This window comes from Amblyomma mixtum, chromosome 3 (assembly GCF_055824585.1).
Source record: "Amblyomma mixtum isolate Tamu chromosome 3, ASM5582458v1, whole genome shotgun sequence".
NCBI lineage: Eukaryota > Metazoa > Arthropoda > Arachnida > Ixodida > Ixodidae > Amblyomma > Amblyomma mixtum.
The window spans coordinates 327,598,224-327,608,684 of NC_143014.1; the positions used below are offsets into that span (position 1 = coordinate 327,598,224).

Sequence of the window (10,461 nt, forward strand, 5' to 3'; positions counted from 1 at the left end):
TATCCAAGTACTACTCACAGCACTGGCTACATTAACTTCCATGGCATCTTTTAAGGTGACAGGGTAGGTCCTATTCTTGCCATGCATTTTAGGCTATGTTCGTGACCCTTTTTCTCATGATCTGCTGGGGTTAGAACATTAACATTGATGGCATTGTAATCAGCAATGTTAGGTAGTGTTACTGAACTAGGATAATTTCTTTTTAAAGGTTAGTTTTTTTATCTTTTTTTACTGGACCCACCAAATTTTAGAGCCATAATCTGCAGTAAATAGCCTGTAAATAAAAATCGTCTGCAATAATATTTATAATCCTATTTCAGTAGACTATCTGTAATGTTTGCTCAATGTCTGGAAAATTTTATCTCCCTTGCACCTGTAGTTTAAAAAAAGGGTCAAATGCAGCAAAATTTGGTGTTTTGAGATAATTGGCTTTGAAGTGGAAGAAAGAGCTTTATTGCAATATAGGACTATAGAAACAAATTCTCATGCATTTTTTCAATAGCCACCAGCCTGGTAGTCCCCTCCATCATCAACACTTCTTTTCTGTGCTAGCTGCCTTGTTTTCCGGGCCTCCTTAGTGACCAGTCGTGTAGCCCTCTCTGCAATGTACAGTCGCCGCCGGTCAGCTTCGCGCAACCATTGGACTGTAAACCGTCCTGGAGAAACTCCGAATGACCTCAGAATCTTTGCTCGAGCAATGCTGCCATCATTGAAAGTTAGCACAGCATCCATTGTCGCTATTTTCAGCGTCTTGAGACCAAGAAAGACATTTTTCGGAGCACGCTCCCATACAACGCTTGTTGTTGGGCTAGTTGGTAGGACATGCTTCTGAACGAACCAGCGCACAAAACACAACGACAAGAAAAAGGCGGAACACGACGGACAGGAGCGCTGAACTTACAACTGCATCTGTACTTCCGAAATAAAGTTGTAAGTTCAGCGCTCCTGTCTGTCGTGTTCCGCCTTTTTCTTGTCCATTGTGTTTTGTGCGCTGGTTCCTTCAGAACTCCCATACAATGTTGTTGAACGCCTCATTCGCATTCTGTGTTTTTCCATGGAGACATTTCCGGAGAAGCTCAGGCTTTGAGAGCTGCTGAAACACCGGCTTCACTGCTTCAAGGACCGCTGCGTGCGAAAGCGTTCCGCCGAGTGCGAAAGCTTCGATGCAGACGCGCACGTGGTGGCCGCGGCGCCCACTCCTGGGTTGTGTTGCGGAGAATTGGCGTCATTGGAGATCGACTTATGCCGGTTTCCGTAGAAGATACCTTTTTCAAAGCACTTCTTTGGCTTTGTCATTGCATTACCGCTAAATAACCAGCACAAAGGTATAAACAAACTCGTATGTCCGCGAAAACACGCCGAAACACGAGCAAAATGCCGCGCATTGCGAGTAATCCAGCTGCATCTTAGGATTCGTTTGGCTAAGTGAAGTATGCTAGCTAGGTTTTCACTGTTGCCAGATGAGTGACTGCCATTCTGCTAAACGTGACAAAAAATAGGCGCTGAAAATTTTTTTTTTTTTAGCTTAGGAAAGGCACAGATCCCGAGCATGTGTCAAAGGGGGCGTGGCTGGATGCTACCTAGGTTTCGAAAAATGTTGATTTTGAGGTAAATATTTCGCGTGCGTGCAAATGAAAGACTGGGCTATGTTAAGGAAAGAATAGAGATTTTAAATTACACAAAAAAAAATCGATTTTTTTCAGAAATTTTGCCTACCCTGTTCTCTTAAATGAGCATAATCAAGAACATCAGCATACAGTTACCATGTATTTGCATCTAACTGACATTTCTACAAATTCAGCAGTCTATGAGAACATCAGCATAGATGTTACCATGTATTAGCATCTAAGTGACATTTCTACAAATTCAGGAGTCTATTGCTTGCAGGAACAACTGGCATGATAAAGTACTCATTGACTATTTGCTTAAAAAAAGCCGAGAGTAAAAAAAGCTCAAGATAACTCACATTTTGCAGTTTTGTCATTTTCAAATGTGCAGCTGCAGCACTGAGGGTAGATATTTATATCACGGACATGCGAAATGTCTGAGAAACTGGGTGCATTTGTTTGGTGCCCATTTCTTAAAGGTGCAGTGAAGAGGAATCTGAACTCGTCTTCTTGCCGCGGGAACTCGATCTACACGTTCCGAGCAATCTTAGAAACTTCGATTTATTGCCCTGTGTGGCCGATTTCCCTAATTAAATCGAATTATCGTCCAGCTCCTGCCTTTTTTTTTAATTCTCCCCGTACGGTGGGTGGAGTTGACCAACGCGTGGAGTGCCTTTCACCCAGTCCCGTGGCAGCTTGCCGCTCTGCCATCGGCGGACTAATACGTAGTAATCCGTAGAAGCAAATAGTCTGCGCGTAATTTTATTTCTGCGGGCTTATTTTGCGGCTATGTTATCTGCGAATGAAACTATTTATTCACGGAAATCTAAGAAACAAAATAAAGCGAAAGCAAAGCCTCCACGGAGCTGGCTGAAAGGCACTCCACGCGTTGGTAGACTCCGCCCACCGTATGGGGAGAATTAAAAAAATGAAGGAAATTTTAATTTCCCTTTTATTTAATAAGATTTAATTAGGGAAATCAGCCACACAGGGCAATAAGTCAAGGTTGCTAAGAATGCTCGGAACGTGTAGGTTGAGTTCCCGCGGCAAAAAGACGAGTTAAGATTCCTCTTCAGTGCACCTTTAACCTCTTCTACCAAATTCAGAGCAGCAGGTGTTAAAGGGGTAAAGACACCAAAATTTTTAGTAGTGTATGTTTGGTTTCGGATGATGCCCAAGACATCAATAAACATGAATCTCCACGTGAAATTCGCTTACGCCTTGTGCTTTATTGGTAATTGAATTTATTCCTCCAAGCAGTCACGATTTCAGCAGTAAATACGATTGCAACGTCAAAAATAACCAAACTACAAAAGAGTAGCTTAGCTCTTTGTTCACTTGCTGCCATTCTGGATACTGGAGCAGTTTAGCCTAACCGTTTGAATGAATTAAAATGACAAAGCAATGGTTAGAGTGCAGTTTTTGTATGTCTCATGTGATCTTATACCTGCTTGTGACGTCATCTGGCAACTGAAACAAGAGAAAAAATAATCATTTACAAACTAATCATTTAGCGCTGGCAAATTCCACGTGGTGACCCATCTTTACTAATGTCATGCACATCCTTCCAAAGCAAAACACTGAAAAGTTTGCTATCTCCACTTCTGTAAAAAGCATGATTTAAAACCAACTGGGCAAACTGCTTTGGCTGCCACTATGCATTGCAACACATCGCGAATGCTTTTTAGAATGCATGATATCAGCTGCACTGACCTTCACACAAGTACTGCTTCTTTGGTTTTGCAAAACATCTGAAAAAATGCACAGAAAGGTCAGCAGACACCAAAAGTACCATATAAAAAAAACAGGAATTTGTCTACTCTACAAACGCGAGTGTATAAGCATCTTTAGCCTTTCGCCGCTGTTCCTGCCTTTGCTGCGGTCTGGACCTGCCAAAAACCATATTTTGATCACTCCATTGATGTCCTACAGGGGAATAGAATGGATACTTGGGCTAGTTGATATGTGTTTATTTTGCATAGAAAACAGCGCGAACAGACAGAAGCACAGAAACACACAGATGAACGCTTACTTGCAGCTACATTTTTATTCAGAAAAAAACATTTATAGCTAACAATCACATTACATTACAGCTCCCGTGCACTTGCCTAGAGTACAGTATAGGAACCACATCATATAAAGTTGCTATGAGGTTGCTTGGTTGCAATTTCCCTTGACACAACCTGTAAAATTTAAAAAAAAGAAAGAAGACTTGGTTTCAGTTCCTCTGACATATACTTGTCGAGTTAAAGCAGGTTGAAAAGCAGTGCTAGGCATTGTTGATCACAGGAAACAAAACTTGAGGCCATCCACTTTTCCACCCATAGCCAAGTGACAGGATATTCATCAGTCTTCTCATCTAGAAAAAACACCCTTCGGTACGAAAAAATTTATCCTTAACGAAGCACACTTACCTGAAAGGTATAAAAAAAATATCGGGAGGGAAGTGCAGTAATGGTTGGTCAGTGCTTAGGCCAACACTGCACTTGATGGCAGCCTAGACTTGAGATCTGCGTGTAGACATTACAATAAACCCCCGCAACTAGTATGATAAGTACACCTTGTCTGTATTCGGCCCTGTACTCAATCCTGTTGTCCCAGCTCCCTATCTACTGCAACGTGTGTGCAGGCCATGGTTATCGAAACAGCATTCAGCCTCACTATGCCATATCCCAATGTTTCTGTGCCAGTGATAAATTTTTATATACCTAATGCATGCCTTCCGACGAGTAGCTGTGATCTGATTACATGTAAACCAACAAAAATTAATAGAGCAGCACTTCTGTTGCTGTTCTCTCACTTAAGATAATTGTCAAACTGAATACCCAGTTTCAAGGCTACTAATTAGCTTCCTAATAACTGCCGTTTAAAAAGGAAGAACCTCAACTATAGCAACCTTTCCTTTCGCCTTTTATTACAGTTTTGCTACTCAGAAGGCACAGGTCACAACACTTTAGGGTATTTCAGCTCCTATAAATGACATTAAGGTGGCCTCTGCTCCTGCCCTCATGATGGCAAATTCTGTTTTTGAAATGATTGCACTCAACAGAAGCATCACTGATTGCTGCTGCTTCCTTTCACAATCCACACAAATTTCTCGTAAGGCAAAATGTCTTGCACTGCAGCTGTAGCAAAAATCTCAATCTATTTTATTTTAGGACAGTCCGCACGCAATCCTGGATGTCTGTCCCCCCAAATCATGAGAAGTACTGAACCTAAGTAAAGAAAGCACAGCGCATACAAATGGCTAGATCCGAGCAATCAATTTTTATCCATCCTACGCGGCTTATCAGCTTTTCGAGGTTGCTGTCTTTCGACAGGTACTCATTAACCAGCAGCAGCTCCGTAGCTATTGCTCCTGGCAATGCAGGCCAGTCATCAGGCAGATAGTAGTGCTGGCTTTGTATTGCTGACATAAACATCCCTGCAGTTTTCAATTCGTGTAATATACACATCTGATTATCAAAATGCTTATTTTCGAAAGCTGAAAGATGTAAACAGGTGTTCACAAGTAATTCCTTAGGCCGCTCACACTTCTTAATTGTTTGATGAAGAATGCAGAAGAACAGATAAAAAATTGTTCCTACTGTTCACATCCAGTTTTCAGTGCCTATATCAAAATTTGGTGCAGTTCTTAGTTATTACAATTATTTAGGTAGCTCTGTTCACATAGCAGTATGAGTTATCCGAATAAAATAGAGAAACACTCAGAACATACTACCACTTGAGTTTAGAGCAGGTAAAGTTGTGTATCCTGAATAAATTCCATTGAATGCATACTTCCTGGAAAGCACACGTCATAAATCTTAATCACACATACGTGCAGGGTAGAGGTACGGATGTGTACGGCACAAGTCAATCATATATTAAGAATATAATGCTTGTTGTTCTAAGCTATAAAAATTTAGTGCATTTGAATTTCTGAGCAAAGAATCACTGAGTGAGGCAGTGAATTTGCTGTTTGAATGATGTTGAAAAATGGAAAAGGGAGGGTAAGAGAATATTTTGCACTAGGACTTGTAGTATTATACTTCACAAAAAGATAATTGCTGCAATATGTATAAATAGTTTGTGCTGTGTGTGATGCAGCACTCTCCGCTGCACCTAATCTAGATGCAATGCAAGTTCAACTGATGAATTATACTGCAAGTAAGAGACTATACACCAGGAGCAACAAGTGGTAGTAATTAGTTCAGTACATGCCTGCTCCATACACTGTCATAAGTCCTTGATGGCAGATTGCTAAAATTATTTGGTCTTGTGCCAAGGTCTAATACTCTAGACAAACACCTGACTTTGCAAGCACAGTAGAGAAAAGCTAAAGACACTGCTGTACTTCATTCACTGTTTGCAAGGGAAATAAATAACTTTCAGCGACTAGTGCTATACTCCAGTGCTACGCTGCTAAATTTGCAGCAATACTATCAATTACATTAATATAACTAGGGCTTTGTCCATATGTAGGGTGAAACACGAGTCCATGGCCACATTGCTGTTCACAGCAGCCCAAAGAAGGGAAGTGACAGACAACATGATGCACCACCTCCAGGTCCCTTTGCCCCAGTGCCATTTTGATGCTTGACCCTGTAGGGCACGCTGGCACTCCGAAGAGCATGGACACGGGCTCACGTGTTCACCCTTAGGTTTAGACGCCCCTGTTCATGTCCCTTACACGGTTTCAAACTTGTTTCTATAAATATATATGCATATATCAAACTTACTGTATGAAAAACTGCTATCCTTGAAGTGTTGTCAGATGGTGGCTGGCATGAAGGTGATCACCTAAGTAAAAATTAAAAAAGAATTATGACTGTTCCAATTTACATTAGGACTTCAATATTTCAGGCTACTGAAATTATGGAACTAGCGGCACTCGCAATAACTGGTTAGATGCAAAGCACAACGTTTCAAAATTGCAGATACAAAAGTTCCCTTCCTGTACCAAACTGGCCATCCTAGGGAATTGGCTCAGGGTGAAATGCAATGTACCATCCTTGCCAAAGGTGTGCAAGCCACTATTTGCTGTTGATATGCACAGGAGGCCACTTATGGCACACCTGCAGTACTAAATGTCTGGATGGGGATCAGATTTTTCACCCTCGTATTTTCAGAGCTTTGGAACTTCAGGGGGCCATACCATGCATGGCTTAACAGTGAACCCTGTGGGCTGGTGCTCGTATGATCCCAGTTGTTCTGTGTAACCATCTCTCATTTTTGCAATACAACTGTTATAAAGACGAATTAGTAGCCTTGGTGTAGTCAGTCAAGAGAGCTACTTCTGGTAAATGCATGCTTATTTGCAAACAAGATTACTAAAGGCAGTTTTTAACCTTTCTGAGCCGAAGATTGAAGTAGTACAGCAGCTGCAAGAAAGGAAAAAGCATGCTGTCGAGTGCAATTAAAATCTACAATTAGCAAAAACAATCAGCTTTGCTAGTTGTCAAAGTTATACACATCAAAATGCTCCATGTTTTCTTTAGAGTGAAGAAAAGCACTAACCAAAAGACTCAATATGACACAAAATGCTATTCACTTCTTGGAGGGATACGGGAACATTGCTGGGGTGCAAAGGTTGCTTTACAGCCCAGTCCCATCTAATATGGAAGCTATGCAGGCACACTGAGCATGCAATTAGGCCATCTTCCTCACCTAGAGGAAGGAAAGAATCAGAGAGATATGAAAAGGGCGAGAGGTTAACGAGGAAAAGGTGCTGGTTTCCCACCCTGCACTGTGGTTAAGGGACAAGGCCTATTACGCAAGCACGAAGACCTCGAAAAATTAAACAGTGCCTGGCACGCGTTCAGGTTCAACAATTTCTGCAGCCACTGTCTGAGGACCTTCAACTGCATCAGTGGGTGGGGATCAAGAAGCATGAAATAACTATGTTTACTTGCTACACAACAGCACTAGCGCCGTTTCTGCCCTCCGCCTTTGTATTAAGTGATTCGGTTTCAGCCTTAGTGGAGAGCACCGTTTGAGTTCAATGGGAGTTTTCCATCTATGCTAAGGTTTCGCATTCGCTTTCAAGTCCGTGCCGCCGCGGTGGCTCAGTGGTTATGATGCTCGGCTGCTGACCCGAAAGACGCGGGTTCGATCCCGGCCGCGGCGGCTGGAATTTCTTTGGAGGAGAAATTCTAGAGGCCCCTGTACTGTGCGATGTCAGTGCACATTAAAGAACCCCAGGTGGTCGAAATTTCCGGAGCCCTCCACTACGGCGTCCCTCATAGCCTTAGTCGCTTTGGGACGTTAAACCCCATAAACCAACCAACCAAGACTGTGAGACATAAGTAAGCAGATCATGGGGTTGCCATCAATGAAACTGTGACAAGTTCAGGCAATTTTCAAATTATTAGAAGTGACATACAAACTACAGTTAAATGCATTTGTAAGTTTTTCACACTTCAAGATATATGCTGGCTGTGCTTGTGGGGGTAACAACACACAAGCCACTGGTACCAGTTAGCTCAGCCAACAAATGACTCGGGAGAAAGTTTAAACAGTCGTGTTCAAGTGTAGCTCAGCTGCGCTAGCATGTCTATTTTACAGCAAATTCCCAAGTGAACGACACAGGCTCCCCTATTCCTAACATGTGCTGCATTTCTAACCACTACAAAAGAATACTTGGCAAGTAGATGTGCCGTTTTCAAACCTGCTGAAGCAGTCAAAGCTGTGTTCATTGACTGATCTGCGTTTTAGCCAAGTACATCTACACAGTAGTAGCCATACAATAAAGTTGTCTACCTTCATCCTACAGTTGGGACAGATCACTCTCTGTGAAACTGATAGATAAAATTTGTTTTAGCCATGAACGTTGGGGTAAGACAAAGTAAGCGAAAGCAGCAATGCTGAAGTTGTTCCAAAAAGCCACGAAACACGCACAATCTCTTTGCGTTCAAGCCGTGGCATCTAAGCAAAACACAAATAGCCCAGTATCTCTGTTTTCTTACATCAGTCCTCATTGCCCGTCAAGTGCACACGCAACTTTTATCGAGATCGTGTGATGGTTTCTCAAGAATGCGTCTGGCATGCGCAGGACGCCTGGGGTGGTATGTTATATGTATAAAATGCTATGTCCGGAGATAAAATGAGGTTCTTGTTATGGCAAGCATGCTCTCGACTGCCTTCAATACAAACTACACCTGATGTTATAATGCATATAGGGAAAAAGTGGAGAAAATATTGCCTATAAAATGAGCTAAGATTCGTAGCTAGTGTCGACCAAAGAGAGGAAACAAGTGCAAACTGTGGGGCTTTTTAAAGCCATTGCAGATGCACATTTTTTCTGGCCAAAAGGTCAAATCCGCGCCTACTGCCACATCAAGCATCCTAAAGAGAAGAATGGCGCGGTGTCAGGTGGCCAAGACAGCAGGAGAGCACACACGCATAAGCGCCAACTTGTGTGCTCTCCTGCTGTCTTCATTGCTTGGTGCTGCGCCATTATGCCCTTTAGCATGTCTGACCAACTTGACCTATCCTATAAGCTTCTTAACCACATCAAGTCTGCATCGCTGTCTGCAATGTAAAGGTCACGACAAAGTGCTCCATGGTGAGCTACAAGCGATAAGGGGCTCGAAGCTTAAGTGTTATTATTGCGAGTCGTTTGAAAAAAACCACGAGGTTGTCGAACGTCTATGATGGCATATATGTTCGTTCGGCACATTAGTTCTAATTATTGAAAAACAAGTGACGCCCCTTTGCGTCATGCACATAAATAAAATACCATCGACTCTCTTGTTCATGTGAAAATCGATCGGCAAGTGAAACGTTGTTTCAGAGTAAAAGAAAAATTTATTCTTCTGCTAAGCAGTGACGCCGAAATCGTAATTGTAACCACACCACTACAATAGCTTCGTAAAAAGCACTCCATTGGCTTCAGATGCATCACCTACCTATCGACTACAGTCGGTGTGATGTTGTTGATGTCTTTTATGATGATTTTTGGTAAGTCGTTTACATCGAGCCGAGCAGCGATGACTGCAAGTAGGCCCGTAGAGGCTTCTCACTGACAGGCCTGAGCCACGCTGCCTCACTTTGGTCCAGCACAACGTCCCGGGGCTGTACTTGTGCATGTCTGCAAAATAAGTGTCCTGCAGTGCACTGCACCCTCCGAAAATGTATAGCTCTTCATTGTACATGAAGGCTGCTTGCCCTTGCCAGCCCACAGGGGGAGTGCCTTGTAGTACATGTGGGTGCACCCAGCTCGAGGTGGTCGTTTCCATGTAGTACACTGAGTGTGTGCGAAGGTGTAACACCAAGCCAGTCCTGCGTGTGAAACAACTGCCACAGTGGTTATACCGGTATGGACGTTCACCAGAGTGTGTGCAAAGGTGTACCACGAGGCCAGTCCTGTGTGTAAAACAACTGTCACAGTGGTTGTACCGGTATGGACATTTGCAAGAGTGTGTGCGAAGGTGCAATACCAAGACAGTCCTGTGTGTGAAACAACGGTCACAGTGGTTGCACCAGTATGGATGTTCGCCAGAGTGTGTGCAAAGGTGTACCACGAGGCCAGTCCTGTGTGTAAAACAACTGTCACAGTGGTTGTACCGGTATGGACATTTGCAAGAGTGTGTGTGAAGGTGCAACACCAGGTTGGTCTTTTGTGTGAAACTGCTGTCACAGTGGTCGCACCTGTCTACGTTTTAGCCAAGTACATCTACACAGGAGTAGCCATACAATAACATTTCCTACCTTTGTCCTGCAGTTGGGTCAGACCACTCTCTGTGAAACTGAGCAGCTACAGCAATGGCAGACAGGGAAAAGGGCCACCTCAGTATTCCCTCCCAAGACTGCAGCTATCTTCTGAGTGTTGTGACTCTACCTCCACCCCCCCCCCCTCCCCTCTTTGTGTGTT

General features: G+C 43.1%; 1 long non-coding RNA gene across 3 annotated transcripts; it reads right to left on the reverse strand.

Moving 5' to 3' along the window:
• Positions 1–2,815: 2,815 nt before the first annotated feature.
• Positions 2,816–10,461, reverse strand: LOC149355875 (uncharacterized). Of its 3 annotated transcripts, XR_016291583.1 has the most exons (4): positions 9,497–10,461; positions 6,329–6,389; positions 4,022–4,117; positions 2,816–3,790 (listed from the first exon to the last, which is right to left on the reverse strand). It is a non-coding gene; the product is annotated as an uncharacterized LOC149355875 (long non-coding RNA). The 3 variants fall into 3 exon arrangements; XR_016291582.1 differs by having other exon boundaries at positions 2,816–4,117; XR_016291581.1 differs by having other exon boundaries at positions 2,816–6,389.